Raw genomic sequence first — 23,876 nt, forward strand, 5'->3', positions numbered from 1 at the left:
AAAAAAGAAGAAAAAAAACCCAACAAACATCTGTCCGCCACAAAGGACATCCATAAAAAGTCTAAAAAAAATGCATCTGAAAAAACTGTTGCATCATGATGTTTCCAATATAGGCATTTATTTAATTTTAAAAAGCCAAAACTCTATATTTTCTCAATAAAACCATATTAAAAATAAAAACAAAAAATTCAAGATGTATTTCAACTTTAGCCTAATTTTGAGTAATAAAATCAATGTATACAAAAATCTAGATACTTTTTTTTCATAATTCATGCATGAAAGGGTTAACTGTTACTATATTATTATGACCATTTTACACTTCTTCACTCTAAGTGCACATTCATATTCACTCATTCATTCTCTCTATTGTTTACTGGTTAAAATTCTGACGGTATTGCCTGTCTTGTTCTACTCATACATACCTACATATCAGATGTATTCGGTTTTATGGTTGTGTAAGTAAGACGTAGATATGTTAAAGGTCATGGTGATTTTCATAAAGGTAAGATGGACAATTATTCAGCTATTATTTCACATACTATGTTTTTTAGTAAATAGACTTAGGGCTGGATCAACTACGATCCCAATTAGCATGTACTAATTTGTGTGTGCAATCCAGAGTTTTGTGTGTGTGTTGAACCATGGTTTGCGGGTGATTTACTAAGAGCGACTGTGTAAATGACAACAGGTGCAAAGTCTTGTAGACCACCCTATTAAAATGAGGATTTTGCGTGCGCTACTGGTTGTCGTCATGGAGACAATATGCTGGAAAAACTGCTCTGGGATACATCAGCACTAATGGGAACAGAGACTGGAATGATTTAGACACAAAGAAATGTAACGTTGTGAGGAGTTTATTTATAGAAGGTATTGCATGAGTCCTGCTTGTGACTGGTCCTGAATCATCCCCTAGTTCATCTAGAAGTTCTAAAATGGCATTAATGGGCAGCAGCACAATCAAAAATGTTCACACAAGGGTGAAAAATATGTTCTCTGCGTCTTTTTCATTTGTTTCATTGTTTCCATCTTGCAACAATAACCACTTCCATGTGTGCGCAATTACGCATCTAAACCGTTTGCACCTTTGAGACGTGTTAAATATAGACACAGTTTCTATCAGCAAAATTGCTTTTGGGTTTGAAAAATCACTTTGCATGTGTTAAATTAATATATTTACATTTTCTCCACCCAGCACACGTACAACTGCAGGTAAACGCTCCATATTGCATATTCACTGTGTCAAATGTACAAACTGGATGCAGATGCACTATTTTGAACGTTTGAATGATGCAACCCTTAGTGCATACTGTTAGTAAATCAGTTTGTACATTTTTTTGCGTGTGCAATGAGTTTGCACATGTTTTTATACATGCAAACCTTTGATAGATCCTGCCCATAGTGGTTACTAGGGCTGTGTATTGGTAAGAATCTGGCGATACGATACAAATTACAAAATTAGAATCATGATATGATATATCACGATATGTCATGATACTGTTAAAAAGGCCATTTTTCTGTTTGTTTCCTTTTTTGAGTGATTATTTCTTGGAAGAATTGAATTACACCAGAAATATGCACAAATACTAAACACATTCTTATTTGATCAGAACAGAATCTAATGCTATATCACAAAATGTTCCTGTGTTCAAACTTAAATTCTGTTTTACAGACATTAAAGTTTAAGATCCTGTTCAAATGTTCATATTCTATTAGTTCAGAACTAACATCAGAACATTATTTTTGTGCAATCCCAACAAAGGAACTACCATTATTTAGTAAAAGAGTTAAATAATAATAAATAAGATATAAACAATAAAGAAAAACAAAAAACAAAAATGAACCTCCACCATATCTGCATTTGAATAAATACCTAAAAATATCGATACAGTACTTTTTAATATCGATACAGTATTGTGAAATGAAATATTGCGATATATTGCAGCACCGATATCTTCTAACACCCTTAGTGGTTACAGCTCCATGCACAAAGTCCAAGTGATATTATTGATATCGGCCAATTACTATCTGTCTGCTTTTTCCTGCCCCAAACTATCATTCTTATATCAGCCTTTTAACATCCACTACTGGTCAAACTCTATTTCAGTGTATATTTTGTATTTTTTTTTTTTATTATACCTTCCAGCAGAAGAGACACATGGGAGCAAACAGCAGGGCTCCGATGCTGGGCGAGTTAGTGAGCACATGTTGCTTCCAAGGCGATAAACTAAAATAAAAATATATTTTTTAGTAAAAAAAAAAAAAGAAAAAAAAAGCCTGCTATCACACCGCACAGATGTGAACAATAAAGTAAACATCTGTAAGAGATATTCTCCGAACAAACAATTCCATGCAAAGTATCAGACTCTGCACTGTTTAACCAATCTACACGTGCAGGATTTTCTGTCTGTCTTTCTTTCTTTCTTTCTTTCTTTCTTTCTTTCTTTCTTTCTTTCTTTCTTTCTTTCTTTCTTTCTTTCTTCCTGTCTGTCTGTCTTTTTTTCTTTCTGTCTGTCTGTGTGCCTTTCTTTTTTTCCCTTTTTTTTGCCATCTACCATTATCTTTTTTAAATGCACTTCCAGTTGAGCCTGGAGGCTGTAAAACCACAGTCTGTCTGAGTGGTTACTCTGGAACTGATCACTGAAATAGCACTGGAGTTTTCTTATAAAACCTGTGTCTAATGGTCCACCAAGGTGGCCCAAATACAGCTCTCATGCATGTGTAATTAGATAAAAAGGTTTGGAATATGTCTGAAACCATGTGATGAGCATATTATAACAGTTAAACCAGGTTCTACAAATGGACCAAAATTGTCTGTAATCAGACAGAGGGAACTAACAGGTATCAGACAGATGCGTTGCTGTAATCCTCTGCCAAAGCCAAACTTAAGACCTGTGTTAAAATAAGAATAATTCCCTTAAATTGCACTAAGCCAACTTTACTGCTTGATTTAGTCTTCTTATTCTTTCAACTCACCACCATGAAAAAACAGAGCATATGCCCCTTCTGAACATATCAGACTAGGTGATATGGTTAAAAATGTTATGATGCTCATTTTCCTGTCGGTAAATGTCAATAATTATCACAATAAATGAAAAAAATCCAACATATTTTTGTACAATTTTAAAGACAAATTTTTAGTTGTGTGTTAAAGAGGCCAGTTTTTCACAGGTTTAAACTAGAAAAGCATTTGGAAAGCGTAGACCTCCACCAAAGCAGATCAGTGCCCCCCCCCCGCCCCCGATCACCTCCAAAATTGAACCATTTTTTCATTGTGCCATTATCAACATTTCCTGAAATTTTCATCCAAATCCGTCCATAACTTTTTGAGTTATCTTGCACACGGACAGATAGACAGACAAACCAACGCCAGCAAAAACATAACCTCCTGGGTGGAGGTAATTATTCAGGAAAGATGAAAACTGTGTAAAGCAGTCCCTCCAGAAAAACGTGATTATGCGATCGCAAAATTCAATGCATGATTAAGCAAAAAGCACAGATTACGTGGGGGTCCGCATTTTTTCAAAAAGGGCACATATTTACTGCAATGATAGCATTTCTGCACAAAATACACAACATATGCGAGGCTTGCATGAGTTTGTGATCCCTGCATTTTTCTGCATAAAGTTTCAAAAATATTGCATTGTAACATGACATGGGAAGTGATGTAATATGTGACACAACATCATTGGTTCACGCGTCCACAGAAGGTAAATGAACCAAGAACCTCAGAAAAAAATCCTGAAAGATGATGAAAAATGCAGCTCAAAATATCTGCAAAAGACAGATCAAACCAGTACCCCATGTCCCTGTATAGACCATAATCAAGGATTTTTTCCCACATTTTTTTGGAGGGACTGTTAAAACACACAACAAGTTGAAAAGGACATAAAAGACACAACAAAACAAGAACTGCATAAATGATGTAGAAGACAATGCAAAAATGCACCTCTGGTTTAGTCATTTAGCGCTTTTATTGCTCATTTTATTTTATTAAGCACAATCTGAGGTCTCAATCAACATAATGAAAACAATGAAACATCTTGCACGCAATTCAGCTAACTGTGAAAAACTAAACGCTCAAGATAAAGATAAAGAAGAAAGATAAAGAAATGACTTTTAGTGAATTTTAAAAAAAAATCATAAAAATCAATATTTCTCAGCTCTACGTGAAGGGATTCTGATCGTCACACAAATGATCCATGTCTTTAAAAACCGAACCCGAAACTGATAATTTCCCACTACACAGTCAAACCAAACTCTTTTATATTCTTGAAATAACAGTGCAGTTAACTGCAGCTTACATTGCTCTTTTTCCTTCCTATCAGAAGTTCACTGTTAAATAAATCTGAGTAGCAACTGAAAATATTAGCTTCCTCTTTATTTTGTAGGGAACTAATCAGCACAGAGTATATTGATTAGCTCGCAACAGGCGTGCATGTTGTTATATGAGGACCAATTAAATCTGTGTCTGAGCAAATACAGCACAATAAATTGAAATTTCCCAGACTTTGTGAAAACAACATGCTGTGCCACTGCAGTCAGCATTAGCCACCGAGGTGAATGAATTAAACCAAATGAATTTAGTGTCACAGGCAGAACAGTCACAATATTGAACTGTGACTGGCTTACAAAAAACTTTTCTGTTGTAAAATGTGGTAAACCTGATTAATGGCTTTTCAGGGAGTGTGTGTGTGTGTGGGGGGGGTGTCACTTCAAATGCAGCAAACACGCCTAACTGGAAAGAATTGAACAATTCTGTAGTGATGGGAGCCAATCAAGACCAAGTGCACTATGTTTATTTGACTTTTGTGAGAAATTACCTGCCAGTCACGATGCTTTGCAGATGCATAGTCATTAACCCTGTAAAGCCTGAACCATTAAATCACTGACAGAAAATTCCAGTTCTTTGAAACTGGAGCCTTTTTTGCTCCTTCTGAACAACCCAAAGAAAAAAATTTCAAATATCAGTTTCCATGTATTATTTTCAATTTTGTATCATATTTAATCCATCGGGTCTCAATGCTCAAATATTATTATTTTTGAACAAACAAAAACATCATATAACGCAAACATGTCTAACAAATTTTTAATTCCTTTTCTAAATGGTCCCAGTTCTTCCTCCTTCCTCATTAATGATTCTGTTGGGTTTCTGTAAATTGGCTTGAAGTCTGTTTTGACCAACTCTACATATAAAGTGTCATGAGATAACTTTTTTGTTGCGATCTGGCGCTATATAAATACATTTGATTGACTGAGTGATTTGATTGGTTTTCCCCTGTAAGTCGCTTTGGAAAAAAGCGTCTGCCAAATACATAAACATAAACATAATGACAGTCTTTTAGTGTCACTGGGAAGGCCTCTGGTGAGTGAATTCCTTCCCCCTGGTGGATTATCTGTGAATTGCATGTATCTAATTGTATACATCAGGTTTTTCAAGAAAAAAATATCACACTGATCATTTAGAGGGTTTCAAAACTCATGTATCAAATATGATATGTTCGTTGTTATAGGGTTAAAACTACGCATTTCAAAAAGTCCAGTGTTTAACACCATTTAACAAAGTCTACAAAAATGTATCTTTTATGAAGTTAGCAGTGTACATCTAAAAATGTAGACTAGATTTGGCATGAAGGTAAGTTTCAACACCCCTGCTGCTCCTCCTGCAATGGTCCCTCCCAGAACCTTCGTAAGGTGCTCCGACTGGGACAAGACCAGAGAGACAAGGATAAGTCCAATTTTCCACACACAATTACACTACTTACTTTTAGTTTTACTTATACTTTACTTTCTTTTGCAGGTCTACACCTCCTACCAAGAGCAAGACACACAAAAAATAACAAATAAACATTTTGAAAATACATAATGTGCATGTCTCTTAGATTAATTACGTAATGGACTTGTTACATTACAGTATGAAGTGTGCTATACAAAAAAAAAAAAAAAAAAAAAAAAAAACTTGCCTGCCTTGTCTTGCTGTTGTACTTTTTAAATAAAGACAACATTGACTCAATGAAATACAACCCCAAATGAGAAATTGTTGGGACAGTATGAAAGATGCTAAAATGTCCATTTACTTGTGTGTTATTGCAGACAGTATGAACACCATGCATTTCATGTTTGTTGTGGTTGGTTTTGTTTCATTCATAAATGTACAACCATTCATGATGAAATGGATGAGCGAACATGGTTAAAGCTGCAGCACATTCCAGAAACAAAGATGGGACAGGGCCCATTTACAGTTCATTTATGAGATAAAATGATTAAATAACAATGAGATGGGGATTTGGATAGTTTCAAAATATAATTAAAAGGTTCAAGGAAACTGGATGTATCTCAGTGTGTTAAGGGCAAGGGTTCAAGCCTAATGTGAATACCATGATCTGTGATCCCTCAGACAAAACCACATCAAGAATCGTCATTCATCTTGAGCTGACAGAACCACATGGGTCAGGCTCCACACTACGGTGTTACAGACACAGATGCCAGTTTAATATCATTGCTTTCTTTTTCAATGTCCAAATACTGTTTAATATATATTTAAGACTTTACATTACATATAGAACCAGGCCTGGAGTGGGCCCCATTTTCAGCCTGGGAATTTCCTGTCCAAACCAGCCCACTGTTTCCATGGAGGAGGAATTTGAATAAATGTGTTGTGGACCAAGCAGTCAAAGCACAAAACACAGGTTTAAAGTTCTGGAAAAAGGGATTTATTTCCTGGAAAAAAAATATCTTTACAAAACAGATAACTGAAATCAGAGTTATAGAACCCTTAAAAGAGGTCAAGAAAATATAACTCTACTGAAGAAAATGCTAACAAAACTAGACGTTAACTCAACTAAAGGTGGCCATACACTGTGCGATTTTACAGAAAATTTCTCACTCGTGCGACTCTTTCTGGGATCAGGCCAGATGTGCCTCTAACAGCGGCGATTTCTCACAGACTGCAAGGGAGGCCCGGCTTCCCCTAAAATTACGAAAATTAAATGGTTAAATATGTACGGTTGTGTTGTGATTTTATTGACTACAAATGTGTTAGAACACGTTCATCTCACAGATGAGTTCGTTCAGAATCAGCTTTATCACAAATCAACAGATGCGATGTTGTTCTCTTCTCCTCCATTGCCGTTGTGCTGTTTTCTCATTCGATCTCTGCTCAGTGCATTTGTCTGTAGATGTCGGGCGTCTCTGGGCTTCAATGGGACTGAGTGGAACAGTTTTTTTCACTGCCTCAAAACTGGACGGTAATTGGATAAATGCCACGATGTTGTCCCGCCCCTGGACGCTCAGCGTCTCTGGGGGTGAATGGAGCTGTGGGCGGAGCTTGGCTGAGCTGGACGCCAGAATCCCACGTGCTGATTGGAGGATCAGTCGAAAGGCTGAATCCCATTTGATTGACAGCTATTTTGAGATCTACTCTTTCACTTGACAGAGTTCAGTTTAATACCGCCGCACGTTCTGCTGTGAAATCAAGAGAGAAACTACTACGAAATTACTCGTTCATTTCTTGCACTGTAAATAAAACACACTCATTGTACTTCCTTGTTTCAATTCGACATAATTTCAGCGTTTTCTTGTTTCAGTTACATAATTTAATCATTTCTTGTTCAAGTTGAATATCGTTTTGTAGATAGTTAAATCAATCAAACTGTCGGCTCCGTCGGAGTGAAAGGAGCATCTCTTGTTTAAAAAGGCTGAAGTCTTACATCTGCAACACAATGGGCCAAGGCAATCTAAGCAGCCCAGCTCTGCTGGACATTCAGAGAACACTGGTCCAGTCCCTGGAAAAGACGCCTACTTGGTACGATAAGGTCACTGAGCATTTTCTTAAAAAGGAGTGGAAGGCTGAATTTATGTTTAAATATCTTGACAATTTTTTTTTTTTTTTTTTTTTGATGTAAGCCGACAATGAGCTTCCCCTGTCTGAAAGACGAGCAGCCGCCACTGGCCTCTAATCATGTGTCGTGCTTCGTGCAGTGTACATGGGGTAAGGAGAAGCGATTAACACCTCACGACCACCTCACGCCCAGCAATCGTGTGTTCGCAAGGAAAACGGAGCTGTTTGAAATCCTGCTCACTCCTCGTGAGAGTATCACACTGTCAAAGCAGTGCCACGAGCCAATGTGCCTCAAATTCTCACACTGTGCATGCGCGAACACAGAAGCGTACAGTAGCGTACAAGCTAACAGTAGCTGGCTATTGGCCTAGTGCAGTTTAGCTTTTTCAGCTTACCTCAGTACATAAATTCAATATGTACTGCTCAAAAAGGAGTGGGAAGAAGAAAACTTATTAAATCCCACCCTCATCTCACATTTATACAACACAACACATGACTTTTGCTTTCTTAATGATATAGTAGTATATTTAGGGTTAGGGTTAGATGGGTTACATGCACACACACAGACAGGCACACAGACACACATACACACATACATACACACACATACACACATACATACAGACACACATACACACACAGACAGGCACACAGACACACATACACACATACATACACACACAGACACACATACACACACAGACAGGCACACAGACACACATACATACACACAGACACACATACATACACACACACACACACACACACACACACACAGACAGGCACACAGGGCAGCCAAACTTGGGTTGCTTTCTAACACTTAAGAGTAAACATTAATATTAACACCAAGTTTAATGACTATTTTTGTTTATGAGCTCGTTTTTTAACTACACACACACACACACACACGCACGCACACACATGCACACACACACACACACACACACACACACACACAATCCACAGAAAGGAAAGCATGCCTCCACAGGTTCTTTCTTCTTCTCTTCTATTGCCTTATAGAGTATATCTGCGCTAACCTTGACCCTTTCAGCTCCTGCTCTTGTTCTGGATCCAACAGCCTCTGTCATTGGGACTTGTCTCGTCTTTCCTCTTCCAGTTTCAGCCATTCTCCTTGCATGTTTTGTGGTTGAAAAGTGTCTGTGGAGCGGCCACTTTCGTTTGTGTTCCACCACAATATTGCAGGTAGTGCAGAACAATATACTTCCGCTTTTGTATAACACATCTGGAAACTGACTTGCACAAACTTTAGCAGTGATATTTGTCGGTAACTGTGATTGTTTTGAATCGCACGTCTTCATCTTCTCAACCGTCAACAAGGAAGTGGACGTGATTACGTACATGTCACGTAGACAGGGGTGGGCAAAACAGGGCTAAGGTGATTAGTCAAATTTGCAGAAAATTCACGGTGATTGGACCAAATTGCAGCGCCATGCAGAATTTGCGATGATTGGTTGAATTTGCGTTAATAGTTGCAATCGCAACATCACAAATTCCTGGAGGGACTGCTAAATTATGTTGATTAATTTCAGCTTGAAACTGGATATATTTGATTAATGGTGTGTGTTGGGCTAGACCAGTGTTTTTCAGCCTTGGGGTCGGGACCCCACATGGGGTTGCCTGGAATTCAAATGGGGTCGCCTGAGATTTCTATAAATTGATAAAAAGAAAAATAGAACCTTACTAATAAAAAATATATGGTGAGTTGAGAGAGACAATCACATAAAAGACATGACAAACTGTGAGTCTGAAACTGCAGCACTGTGGTTCTGTTTATTTGTCAAATGTTCATTGTGGTCAGTTTCAGATGCTGCAGCTCTTTCATAATTCATAGTTTGAGTTCTTGTTTGTTCAGTATTAATTGTCAGCCTTGTAAATCCAAGCTGAACTGACTGTACATATCCTGACCAAGGAAAATAAAATTCTCCCTTTGTGCAGTAATCTACACCTGGCTTCACCGCCTCCGTCCATAATAATATACATTATATAGACTAAATGTCGTCTAAAATTAACCTTTATTTCTAACATATTATAGCAAACTATTACATGATCAAAAAGAAATTAATTTTAGCAAAAAATGTCTCCATTTTGAATGTCTGGGGTCACCAGAAATTTGTGATGTTAAAATGAGGTCATGAGCCAAGAAAGGTGAGGAACCACTGGACTAGACAAAATAAATGGCACTAAGCTGACATTTTAATCATTGCAGAATAGCCTACAATGCACTGACAATCCAAAATTATTTCCATATCTCTATTCTCTCGCTGCAGCAGGGGTCTGAAGGTCTGGGGTCTGGGGGATCTGGGTCTGTCCTCTGGAAAGCAGCTCTGTTCATTTCACACATTTGGCTCCATCTTCTTCCAACACCTTTCTTTTCTTGAACCTGTCCTTTTTGGCTCCACCTGGCCTCTTCCTGCCTCCATCACCACCCACTGATGCTATTCTGGTGCTAAATTTAATTTTACCGCTCCAGAAAATACAGCTCGCGGGCCAAACCAACTGAAACATTTGAGAAGGAAGAATTCCCTCAGATGGTAAAACCCATTGAATCTACTGCGATGGAGGCGCTGTTCTGTCAGATGAATGGAGAAGGAATGCAAGAAGATTAGAGAAGTGGCAGGTAAGTGTCAAAATTATTTTTCCATCCAACCAACCCAAACTCCAGACTGACATGAGCCAGCCCATCAGGAATCCTCCCGAATCTCCCGATGAGCCACTCCAGGCCTGTATAGAACCATTCCTTGATTAAAATTGGTCAAATATACCAAATGTAATCCAGTGACAGCAGAGGGAAATAGGTTGATTTCACTTATCTTACAATCACTGTGTGGAATTTTCACCTGATTATGAAACACTGATGAATGAAAAATCATTGAGTGAAACAGTTTCTATGAATTTCATTCATTTGTCATAGTTTTACACCCTTTTATTAGTCTCATTGAGTGTGTGGAAATAAACTGTAACAACAATGGTTTTGAATTGACAATGTTATTAATGAAAATAATAATGAACACGAATTGTGTATGCAGTCTATGTTCTTGTTAATTACTGTGAAAGCAAGGATCAGTCAAGAAAATGAATACAATATGATGACAATTTTCAACATAATGTACAAAAATGAACAAATGAACAGAAAATTATTCAGATTAATCTAAGTTCTTTTTTTTTCTGATATATTTATTAAGTCTCCTTCGATATTTACTTTTTCATAAGTTTTGAATTAATTTTCAGGTGCAACTTACTTATTAAACTTTTTATAATACATTTTATTAATATTTAGCAACTGTACTCAATAATATTTGCCATAGTGTGTAAGGCCTTATTTGTGACAGTGAACTGGGGGCACACTGTGGCCCCTGCTGGGGAGCATCATCTCAGTGAAAATGTACAGCAGCTGCTCAGATTGCCGTGATGGCCCTTTTTTTGTAGATAAGGAATTAAATAAACCGGTGGCTGCAAAGATAAATGAATTTGGGTGATGGGAACAATTTATCTTCACTGCTTCAGTGCACTTATTTACAAAATCTTTGCCCTTATACAATGGGCTGCGGTGCTGGCTTTTACTGAGAAGGACATGTTGGTGTGGTTTGTGTGGCAGCTGTGGCCATCAGTCATCTGAGCTGGATTTAAATACTCCAGAGAGACCTGGATGTCTGGACTGGTTCAGGGCTAGTGCTCACTGGTTGTTACAACATATACTATTTAAGCAGGGCCGGCTCTAGCCATTTTGGTGCCCTAGGCCAGATATGGATTTCCCCCCAGCCCCACCCCACCCCATACACCATCAAAACCAGCTCAGCAGCAGTTCACCAGATAAAAACATATATAAACCAGCTCAGCAGCAGTTCACCATATAAAAACATATATAAACCAGCTCAGCAGCAGTTAAAAAGATAATAATAATAATAATAATAATAATAATAATAATAATAATAATAATAATAATAATAATAATAATACATCTGTTTTATATAGCGCTTTTCTAAGTACTCAAAGATGTTTTTCAATAAACAGCCAAGGGACGAACACGCATCAAACAGGTAAACAGATAAAAACATATTAACCAGCTCAGTAGCAGTTAACCAGATAAAAACATATAAACCAGCTCAGCAGCAGTAAATAAACCAGATAGAAACATACATAAACAAGTGGTGCCAGGCTGAACAAGCTCCGCCCCTCGCACATATTTTTGTTTATTTTGGCATCGATTCAACTGATGTCATCATGGCTATGCATGTGCTGATGTCAGCATATCTGGGCATGTCCTGCTATAATCATGTCTATATACATGTACATATGATGATGTCAGCATGTCTGGGTGCAGGGTGATGTTAGTGTGTATATGCATGTGCTGATGTCAACATTTGAACTGAAAAAGTGTAAACATTCAGATTACTGTAGGAAAGATTTTGTGTTGTTTCAATTCTATACAATATATGTCTTAGCTTTATATCACCGTGATGTATGACATTTGCCTCTATATATGTGCCAAGTCTGAAGTAAATTGAAACTAAATTGCTGTTTTTATAGGCATTTGAAATTGAATGAATGATGAATGAATACTAACTTTAAAGCTGCAGTATGTAGGAATTATGTTCTAAGTAATTGTAAAATTGCCTTGACTGTCACCAGACATTAAGGAATCATGTTCATTTCAAATACTGATCTCACTGACAGTAGTAGTCCAGCCAGAATATTTGCATTTGAAAAGCTCAGTGTCAGCCCCGAAAGGATGTTTATGTTGACATTGTGTGTTTTGGTCTGATGCCCTGTCCCTCACCTGTCTGCTAATCACAGAGTCAGAAGCCTTTCAGCATCCAGGTTGCCAGTTCCCAGTGGGCTGCAGCTGGAACATTTCTGATCACAAATGTCTGACGTTATTAAACCTAAAAGGACTCTTATTCCCAAATACATTGTGACAAAGTGAGAAATAAAACAAGGAGATGTATAGGAGATGCTTTAGAAACATGGAGACGACTGAAAGAGGAGAAGGATTTGAAGACCGACGCCGGCCCTGCCTTAGTCTGACCACCGGTAAGAGCCACTGAGAGCCGGGGTCGCGGCCTCTTCACCCGGTCCCTTCTCCCGGGGCCGGGCAGCAGTCTCTTCTCCTGGCCCAGGTGAAGAGACTGCTGGTCTGGGACTGGTGAACAGACCGGGTACCGGTGTAGGGCTTGTCTCTTTCCATGGTAGTTCCTTGTAGTTCAGTGTTTTCTGTGGAAGTGACCTGTTCATTTAGCGGTGTGTTATCCGAACGGGGGTGCGGGTGTTCGGTCCGTGGTTCGGTTGGTGGGGGGGCTCGGTAGCTCGGCGTCCGTGGTTTGGTCGGGGGGGGTCAGTAGTCTGGTGTCCGTGGTTTGGTGGGGGCGGGGGTTCGGTTGGTAGTTCGGCGTCTGTGGTTTGGTGTGTGTGGGAGGGATCGGTAGTCCGGGGGGGTGGGGTGGGGTGGGGGGGGTGTCGGTAGTTCGGCCTCCGTGGTTCGGTGGTGGTGGGGGGTGTTAGAGCGATCGTGTGGCTTGTAGTAAAAGTGAAACCTAATGCTCATTTTCCTTTTCTCTATCTCCTGAATCTTCGCAAACTTTCATTTGAGTGTGCAGGACGTTTGTCCTGGCCTTTTATATATTAGACTTATGTAGAATAAGTCTGGTGATGATTTTTTTGTATGAAATTTATGGTGTGGTGGCAAGGATTAGAGGAAACGCTAGTAGTAGATGCTCGTGCGGGATCTGGCAACCCCTAGCCTGGGGGGAGGAGGAGAGGATACCACGTTCTACAGTATTTTGAATGTGATTGCAGTACCAGTTTTGGCCACAATCCTACATACTGCAGCTTTAATGAACTTTTATTAGCAGAGCTCTCCTCCTAATGATCACATGACCTCAGCTGACAAACTGAACCAAACACCACCAGGTTCAGCAAAACAACGAAAAAAACCCTGCTGAAAACAATATTTGTACTAATGTTACCTTATCTTAAAAACTCCATAATTTGTGATTTTAGTGGTTAAATCTCAACAGCTGGACAAGTCAAGCTAGTTAACTATCGGGCTACAGCTGAAAAGCCAACATAACAGCTGTTTTAAGATATAGATGTATACAAACGCTAACACATACCAAAGAAAACAGAATTTACAACGTAAATGTCACTATTACAGAAAATACATTTGATAATTTGAAAGATGACAATATCTTATTAACTTAGTACTGGAGTTGCTAGATCAGCTGCAATAGAAATGAATGTGTTCCGATGCTGTTATACTCAGTGTAGGAACTATCGGCCTCTCCAGAACCTCCAGAAATCCTTATTCCTTCAGAATATTTATATTTGTTCATTAAACAGTTCAGGAAAATATGACTGTTAGACTTTCTGTTTGTGTGTGTACAATGGTGTATACGTGACATTGTGAGTGATTTGATTTGGAAAATGGTCAAACAAGCTCCACAATGACCTGTCCAACTACTTTTTTTCCCCACTCAATTAACCACTCAGGAATTAACAGGAGAATTGATAAGGAATTGGACTGGTAAGCAGAATCAACAACAGCATTGATATTGATAAAATCCTATCAATTCCCATCTCTAATCAGCACTTTTTTTTTTGTACATTTTGTACATGTTGTCAGTAGGGGTGTAAGAAAATACTGGTTCTGCAATATGTCGCAATATTTCATTTCACAATATTGTACTGATATTAAAAAATAATGTATTGATATTTGTAGGTATTTATTCAAATGCAGATATTGTGGAGGTTCATTTTTTTGTTTGTTTTTCTTTTGTTTATTATAATTCAACACTCTTTTATTAAATAATGCTAGCTCCTTTGTTGGGATTGCACAAAAAATTGTTATGATGTTAGTTCTGAACTAATAGAATATGAACATTTGAACAGGATCTTAAACTGTAATGTCTGTAAAACATAATTTCAGTTTGAACACAGGAACATTTTGTAATATAGCATTAGATCCTGTTCTGATCAAATAAAAATGTGTTTAGTATTTATACAGATTTGTGGTGTAATTCAGTTCTTCCAGGAAACAATAATTTAAAAATAAAGAGACAATAAAAAAAATTGCCTTTTTAACAATATCATGATATATCGTGATATATTGGATTGTGATCAATACACACCCCTAGTTGTCAGTTCACCTTATTTTATCAAACATGTTTTGATAAATAAATACCGATTTAAAAAGTGTATGTGATCTGTCATCTAAATGTAATATATTATTGCTGTTAAAAAAGACTCGAAGGTCTTCAAATTCAAAGTTTAGGACTTGGGACTTGACAGTCTTGACCAAGGTTATTATCGTTAACAAAAACGAATGAAATGACGAAAACTAAAAGTGAAAAAACATTTTCATTAACTAAAATAAATAAAAACTAGAATTAAAAGAAAAAAAAAGACAACTAACTGAAACTGTATTGTGCGCTTACAAAACTAACTAAAACATATAAAAATTATGTATAAAATTCCCTTAGTTTTCGTGTTTGTCAATGTTGATATAGGATAGAACATGTGAAAATTTTGTCTAAGATCAGCGATATAAGAGAGGTATAGAAGTCAGGAGGCGAACAGTGAAAGTATGGAAAGATTCAGTTTCGTTTTCACGCCCCCACCTACCTTACCCCCCCAACCTGCTATAGGGAATTTATACATTGTACTGTGCAATATGTTTGTGTCTCTGCTCAGTCAGAGCTGCCCTAACCCCACCCCCAAATAAAGTGTCCAGGGTAACCTCACTAATTTCTTTGAATAGGATGGTGAAGAAGATAAAATATATGAAAAAACTGATACTAAAACAAAACTAAAACTAAGCATTCAGAAAAAACAACTAATAAAACTAGTAAATCTGCTCTAAAAATGAATTAAAACTAACTGAATTAGAGAAAAAAAAGTCAAAACTAAATAAAACTAAACTATAATTAAAAATCCAAAACTATTATAACCTTGGTCTTGACTTGTACTTGAGGACAAAGACTTGAGACTTACTTGTGACTTGTAAAACCCTGACTTGGTCCCACCTCTGGTATATACAGTACATTACAGTGAGCAAGCCACATTATACAAGAGAAACAAATGCCTTTGGTAATGGGACTGTTTATACAGCCTTGTTTGGATAAATGATCATGTATACTGAGTTAATTCAGTGATCAGAACCAGGCACTGGACCTGGCACTGGAACAAACTGCAGAAACACTTCCACATGAAAGAGGAGGAAGAAATGTTGAATGACACAGATCACTAAAGACTTGGGCTGTTTAAATAATGAATGAAGTGCAGAATGGTTATTTAAGGGAAAACCCAAATTGTCCAAGTTTTTAGAGTTTAAATGAGGATAAATGTTGCAGTACAATAAATAGTTTTGTTAAGTGTTATATACATGATGACTTTACACTGAAACAGTAGTTTTCATCTTCAGGGACTGTCGGGAAAGGTTTTAGGTACAATGTGTAAGATTTAAGAGGATTTAACTGCAGACATGGACTATAATACTCATCATTATGTTCTTTAGTGTACTGTTACACAAACAACTGTGATTGTAGATATTTACAGAAGCGCTAGGTTTTCTCCATGGACTGCATCAGCACCAGATCGACTTACAATTGCATGTTCTGTTTTGTAGTGAGTGGAATCCAGAGCTTTACCTACTTTGGATGTAAATTTGGACTAGGGTTAATTTTCCCTTAATAAAGCAGTAGAAGTTAAAAAAAAGGGGGAAAATACATTGAAAATCAAGACTGAAGATAAAGAGAGAGAAACTAAAATATCATAGTTATGGTAGTTTATGAGTATTTTTCTGTTGAGAAATTAATTTAACAAAACTCAGAACAAAATAAACAAAAGTACATTATTTGGTAATGGAAATTTTTGTTTTTAACATTATAACAGAAAATAATGTTAAAAAGGTGGAACATTAAGGTGGAATAGCCACGGATGAAAATGAGGTTGTAAAAAAAATTGTAACATGAAACAACCAATTTTAATAATATTACATCAGTGGTGAGTTCCCGTTGGTTTTTAAGTAAATCTCTCTCTTCAACACTCAGTTTCTACTACAGATTTGTAACTTTTGTAGTGGGCATCATGTTTTATTGTTTCAATGCTACGATTTTATTTTATCATACACAATTTGACTACATATGGATACTCTAGGTAAAAGTGACTTTACTTTTAGGAAAAGGTAGCATTTAAATTCAGACTCAGATCATCTTTAGGATAAATTCATGTGTCCTTCAGCTCAGCAAGACAAAAGAAAGAATCAAAAGTACATATATATATATATATATATATATATATATATATATATATATATATATATATATATATATATATATATATATATATATGTATATATATATATGTGTGTGTGTGTGTGTGTGTGTGTGTGTGTGTGTATACATATATATATATATATATATATATATATATATATATATATATATATATATATATATATATATACACACACACACACACACACAAAATTAGCGAATTATTTGCAGTCTGTCTGTCTTCAGTCTGTCTCTTAAACACTGCCTCTCCCAAACTTTGCGTTGAGACCTCAAATGAGTTGTGGAAACTTTTCATTGGGCCATACCATATGTTGAGTTATTTTCCTGTCTCACTTTTTCTCACTATATTTACTTTTCAGAACTTTCAGAACTGACTTCAGTTTTTTCTCATTTCTAACTTCTACTCCGAGTTTTTTAAATGTATGTATATACACATAAAACATACGTATACATGTGTGTATATATTTTTTAAATTTAATGAAATTAATTAATTTATTTATTTATTTGTAAAAGTGCAAAATTTATTTAATACCCATAGACATTCTCTAGTTTTTAAAATGCTTGACTATACTACTAATCTACCCAGGACAAAAACTGTATTTGTTAGTGATAACAATATTATATTTGGTGGTAACATCACAAAGCAGTTTTGCAGAATGGGTACTTTTCATTGAAATACTTTCATTTGCATTTTCAAGAAAGTACCTCTATGTTTGTACTGAAGGAAGATTTTGTTGCGCATGGTGTCGCACAGTCTGATGCAGTCTGGATGGAGGATCTTCTGCAACATTCCGTGATGATTTAACCCTGTAAAGCCTGAACCATTAAATCACTGACAGAAAATTCCAGTTCTTTGAAACTGGAGCTTTTATTGGTCCTTCTCAACAACAAAACAATTATTTTTCTATTATCAATTTCCATGTATGGGTTTCAATTTTGTATCATATTTGATCCATTGGGTCTCAATGCTCAAACATTATTATTTTTGAACAAACATTGCCTTATTTTTTTGTGACCGTTCTTGACTACCTGACAGCAGTCATCACACCAGGTTTCACTCACATTATCAAAATGAGCTGCTCTGATAACTAACCTTGATGACATGTGTGTGGCCAATGCACACTCTGAAACAGCCGCCGCATCCAAGGGCATGTAACCCTTATCAAAGATCTATTGATCACTTTGTGTGGACATTTTTCAGCTAAGAGCGGCAGCGTGCCAGCACTCATCTCCTGCTGCTGACAACACAACTTTAACAGCAACCATCTCCTCCCAAATGGATGAAAATCTGTCTCCTTTCCCTCCCCTCCTGCTCCATACATTCTCAACCATAAATCCTACTCGGTTTTCGTCACCCATTTGTTCAGAGGCCTCCCTGGAGCAGCACTGGCAAAGGCCCAGTCCTGGGGGTTCGGCTGCCCTCATCAGACAGATGGTTCTCGTGCTGTAATGGCAAAGATCTTCACAGAGCCTTAAGCTTTCATCAACAAGGCCTTGACTGATGAAGACACTCATCTTTCCAGGTTAGGGGCCATTAGTCTAAGATCATGCCATTTATCTGGTCCTGTAAATTCCTGCATATTTTACAGTGATGTGTTGTGTATTCATACAAAAAAACCTCTGTTCTTGGCAAGTGTACATAACATTACATCAACCAGCCTGAGGGGATGCAGCCAAATTATACACTTATTTTTGCAATGGATGTTAAGCAGAACTTTCTGCAGTAACTATGAAAATAGACCAGCTTCACATAACTTAGCTTAGAGTCTGGTTTTGACCAACTCTATATATAAAATGTCATGAGATAACTTTTTTGTGATCTGGCGCTATATAAATAAATTTGATTGTTTGAGTGATTTATTTAGTTTTCCCCTGTAAGTCGCTTTGGAAAAAAGCGTCTGCCAAATGCATAAACATAAACATAAACTTCAAAATATCACCTGCAACTGAGTTATTTCTGTTTTACAGATCATTTAATTCTCTTAATGTTTTCGTTTTCTATGATATAATTAGTTTGATGAACACTGATATTCACTGACCAACTTCATTCTGTTTTTAAGTATAAGGTTTGGATCCCTGCATCACACTCAAAAAAGTTGAGACACAAAATGACACTGAAAGGTACATGTAATGTGTCCGATTCCACAATCAGCAGGATAATAGGTGACATGTCTATAAACAGTGTTGTCCAAGTTACTTCCGAACTGTAATCCATTACAGATTATTTGTTACTGTTATTTAAAAGTAAATCATTACCTGACATTATTACTGTCTCGGAATTGTAATGTATTACTTTTGAGTTACATACAGACTCTTGTCATAAATAGCACATACACAGTAGAACCCCCCCATTCCTTAAGTTCTCACAGTCTTACTGTTTAACTGATAGCTCAGTAAGTAACGCTACAGCCTACGATGTTCGAATACCAGCAGGAACACCAACTAGTCAGCTTACCTTGTTATTACTGGCTCCATATGTAAAGTGTCATGAGATAACTTTTGTTATGATTTGGTGCTATATAAATAAAATTTGATTGATTGATCGATTGATTGATTGCTGATCATGGGATCATGTTAACTAGCTTCTGTAAAGCAGGGTCAGAGTTAGTAATGAGCATATGTCCATGTGGACAATGGACTGTCTTCTGCCGTCTTCACCCATTGGATGAACACCAACAGGAATTAGAACTTTACTGATGCATTTTTGAGTCCTTAAGGTCTTTCTGTTTTTTTGTTTTCATTTGACCAGTTAAATTATGGGCAAAAAGTGTGTTGTAACACAAGTGTTATTGAAGATGTACCGAGTAAAATATGACTGGAAATTGATTAGTGATGCGTTACAGCAAAAACTAATCTGTTACTGTAATGCATTACTTTTGTAACCCGTTACTCCCCACACTGTCTATAAATATGCATAAAAAGACCATCAACCTAAGGCTCAGTCCTTACAGGATGGGTTGCGGCTGAAGAAAATCAGTTCAATTATTCACCTTCCGAACATAAGAGACAAATTCAAGGAGTTCAGGTTCCACCTCAGTGTAAGGACCATGAGCACAAAGACAAACGCCTCATACTGTCATCAATGTAGGCCCATGGACTTAAAAGGACTTTGGAAAACCATTTAGTCCATTAACTCTGTTTTCACACAGCGTACTCGAGTCTGTATCCGAGTACGCTGTACCCCAAAGTCTGCTTAATTGTATCCATGTGAATGCAACTGTTCCGTGCTCGAGTTCCGTGACCGAGTCCAGGTCAGAAGGTAGTCCTGGGTCTGGACAGCCTGGACTCCAGTACGGTTCGTTGCCATGTGAATGCGATCCGTGCCCTAATCACCACTCCGACAACGGAAGTGGGTTCATGACCACAAGACCATAGATGGCACTCCTGTTGTCTCCTGAAAAAGCCTTGGATCCGTGCGGTGCAGGCTCGCCTTATGGACCGAACCACTGGGGGATATATCAGGGACAACGAAGGTGGCTCTGCTTCACTTTGCCTCAAACAGGCTAACAGATAGGTAAAGGTTTCTTCTTCTTCTGACTTCCGCGTTCATTGGATAGCGACAGAATTCCTTCCACACCGCCACCTACTGTTTCGGCCCTGTAAGACTCACTGCGGTATGCATGTGTGAACGCAACATCTGCGGGAAAGGTGTGAACGTATCCAAGTACAGTACGGACTAGAATACGCTGTGTGAAAATGCCCTTAGTCAACCAGGGCACCTAGAAACATGACCTCAAACTGTATTACACAAGGAGCAACAGCTCTATAATTTCATGCAGAAATGCCGCTGAGGTCAAGCTAACCTCAGATGGACTCAAAGAAGTACGTTGGAATGTGGGTTGTCATGTCATGAATCCACATTTGAGCTTATTTTCAGAGAAAACACACACACACACACATGATTTCTATGAAAATGGTGAAAAAACAGCATCTGTGATGGTTTGAGCAGCTTCAAGATTCAAGATTCTTTCTATTGTCATTGTATACACAGAGCATATGCAACAAAATTCTGATGCAATTGTATAAAAAAAAAAAAAGTAAACTAGAAAAGGACTTGGAGAGCGCAGACCTCCACCAAGGCAGATCAACCCCCCCACCCCAGATCACCACCAAAATTTTATTATCCTTTCCTTGTGTCAGTATCAACATTTCCTGAAAATTTCATCCAAATCTGTCCATAACTTTTTGAGCTGACTTACTAACAGACAAGCAAACAACACCCCCCCCGCCCCCCGATCACTACCAAAATGTAATCATTTGTTCCTTGTGCCAGTATCAACATTTCTGGAAAATTTCATGAAAATCCACCCATAATATTTTGAGTTATCTTGCTATCAGACAAACAGACCGACAAACCCCGATGAAAACATAACCTCTGCCGTTTCACTTGGCAGACGTAAAAAAAAAAAAAAAAGGAAATTTCCAAACCAAAAATCAATCACAACTGAGCCACAGCCACATTGTTGGTTATTACACATTGCTGATTGTGATATTTATTGTTGATATCCATTATTGTACATTGTTGATTATTACATGTGTTTAATTACTGCAGAGGTCAGTGCAGTCATTGCTCTGGGGCAGAAGCTGTTTGCTGGTCTTGTCGACCGTGCTCTAATGGTCTCAGTGTCCACCTGGCTGACCTGCATATGTATGAAGGGACCACTGATGTGAAGGTACAGACTGAATTTTACAGAAGTACACATCTATACCCAGAAGTCCATGGATATTTCAGCAGGTCAGTGCCCGTCATCGTTCTGATCCACATCCAACAGTGGAGCTTCATAGTCTCACAGTGCTGGTGCTGGACTGTCCTGTCAGCATTTGTCTCATATAGACATCATGAACAAGTCAGTAACACAATGGCCATCATACTGTTATGGAACCCTCAAGTCTTGAAAACATCAAAAATAGGACCAATGGCCCTGTAGCTTACCGGCCAAATTAAAAGCTTTGGGAAATGTATCCAGATGCCATTTATTATCACCCAGTTCTGTGTATTTATTATTTTACAGAAATAGCCCATATTTTGGTCATATTCCAATCAGATCTGTAAAAAATGTAAATTCCAACTTAACATCATTGATACTGATTTATTGGATCACTCCACTTCCTATCTGTTATAATGGGAAAATTTTTCAAAGTCACACCAAAACCAGAATCAGATCCGGATCGAAATAATTTTGATACCTTGTGTTGACATCATCATACGGAAGCTGTATACCAAGTTTGAAGTCAGTCAGAACTGGAGTTTCAGAGAAGAAGACGATTGAAATGTTTTCCCCATAAGAGCCCATGTTAAATTTTCCGTAAGTTCCCAGATCCAGAAGAAGATCCTGATCAGCATGTGGACATTATGTTTTGGTCATCTCCCCATCAGGGCTGGACTGTAGAAATTTACACTGGATATCATTTATATTTACTGAGTTACTGCATCCATCCACTTCCTATTGCTTATAATGGGGAAATTTTTCAAAGTGGCACCAAATCCAGAATCCGGATCTAAATAATTTCACTAACTTTTGTTGACATCATCATAAAGAAGCTGTATACAAGTTTGAAGTCAATTGGAGTTGTAGTTTTGGAGAAGAAGACGATTGCAATTTTTGTAACGGACGACAGACGACGACGGACACTGCATGACGACAATAGCTTACGGCCTGTCAGTAGGTAAGCTAAAAATGAACAAAAATGGCTTCAGTTCAGATGTTCCTTTGTGCCTTCAGAATGTAATAGAACAGTTTACCTCAGTGGTTCCAACCTTTGGCTTGTGACTCCATTTTAACATCACAACTTTCTGGCGACCCCAGACATTCAAAACGGAGACTTTTTTTTTTTTTTTTTTAGCGAAAATGTATTTGTTTTTGATCATGTAATAGTTTGCATTACTATGTTGGAAATAAACGTTAATTTTACACGACATTTTGTCTATATAATGTATATTATTGTGGATAAGTAAAGTCAGGTGTAGATTACTGCACAGTGTGAGAACTGGATTTTCCTTGGTCAGGATATGTACAGCCAGTCCAGCTTGGATTTACAAGAATGAAAATTAATACTGAACAAACAAGAACTCAAACTATGAATTATGAAAGAGCTGCAGCATCTGAAACCAACGACAATGAACATTTGACAGATAAACAGAACCGCAGTGTTTCAGTTTCAGCTTCACAGTTTGTCTTGTCTTTTATATATTGTGAATGTCTTTCTCAACTCGCCATATATTTATTAGTATTTATTTATTTTTTTTATCAACTACTGGAAATTTTAGTCGACCCCATTTGAATTCCAGGTGACTCCACATGGGGTCCCGACCCCAAGGTTGAAAAACACTGGTTTACCTTAAACTGTACAACTTAATGTGACCAGACTTTTGCATCTTGTCAGTGTCATTTATCTGCACACTTCACTTCAGCAATATCTTTTTTATCTTTATCTTTATTTGTTTTTTTATTGTATTTGACACCACTTGCCCTGTGCTGCTCTAACATTTGAATTTCCCCCTTGGGGGTCAATAAAGTATATCTTATCTTCTCTTATCTTAATCATGATTTGAAAGGTACTATAAATAACCTTTGCAATTTATTACTCAGCTAATTTAAACATACTTTTCCTATTTTTAATCATTAATAGTAGAAGTTAAACTATTTAAAACTGAAGGCAATGGCTTTGTGTAATGATTAAAAAAAAGCAATATGTCTGAAATCTTACAATTGTATTTATGTTTTTTG

At 37.3% G+C, this 23,876-nt stretch overlaps 1 long non-coding RNA gene across 1 annotated transcript; it reads left to right on the forward strand.

The window, feature by feature from the left end:
* Positions 1-1,830: 1,830 nt before the first annotated feature.
* Positions 1,831-22,897, forward strand: LOC115418222 (uncharacterized). The gene is made up of 4 exons (XR_003935274.1): positions 1,831-1,969; positions 3,497-3,501; positions 12,533-12,537; positions 22,887-22,897. It is a non-coding gene; the product is annotated as an uncharacterized LOC115418222 (long non-coding RNA).
* The last annotated feature ends 979 nt before the right edge of the window (positions 22,898-23,876 follow it).

The sequence above is a fragment of the Sphaeramia orbicularis genome, chromosome 4 (assembly GCF_902148855.1).
Source record: "Sphaeramia orbicularis chromosome 4, fSphaOr1.1, whole genome shotgun sequence".
In the NCBI taxonomy this organism is placed as follows: domain Eukaryota; kingdom Metazoa; phylum Chordata; class Actinopteri; order Kurtiformes; family Apogonidae; genus Sphaeramia; species Sphaeramia orbicularis.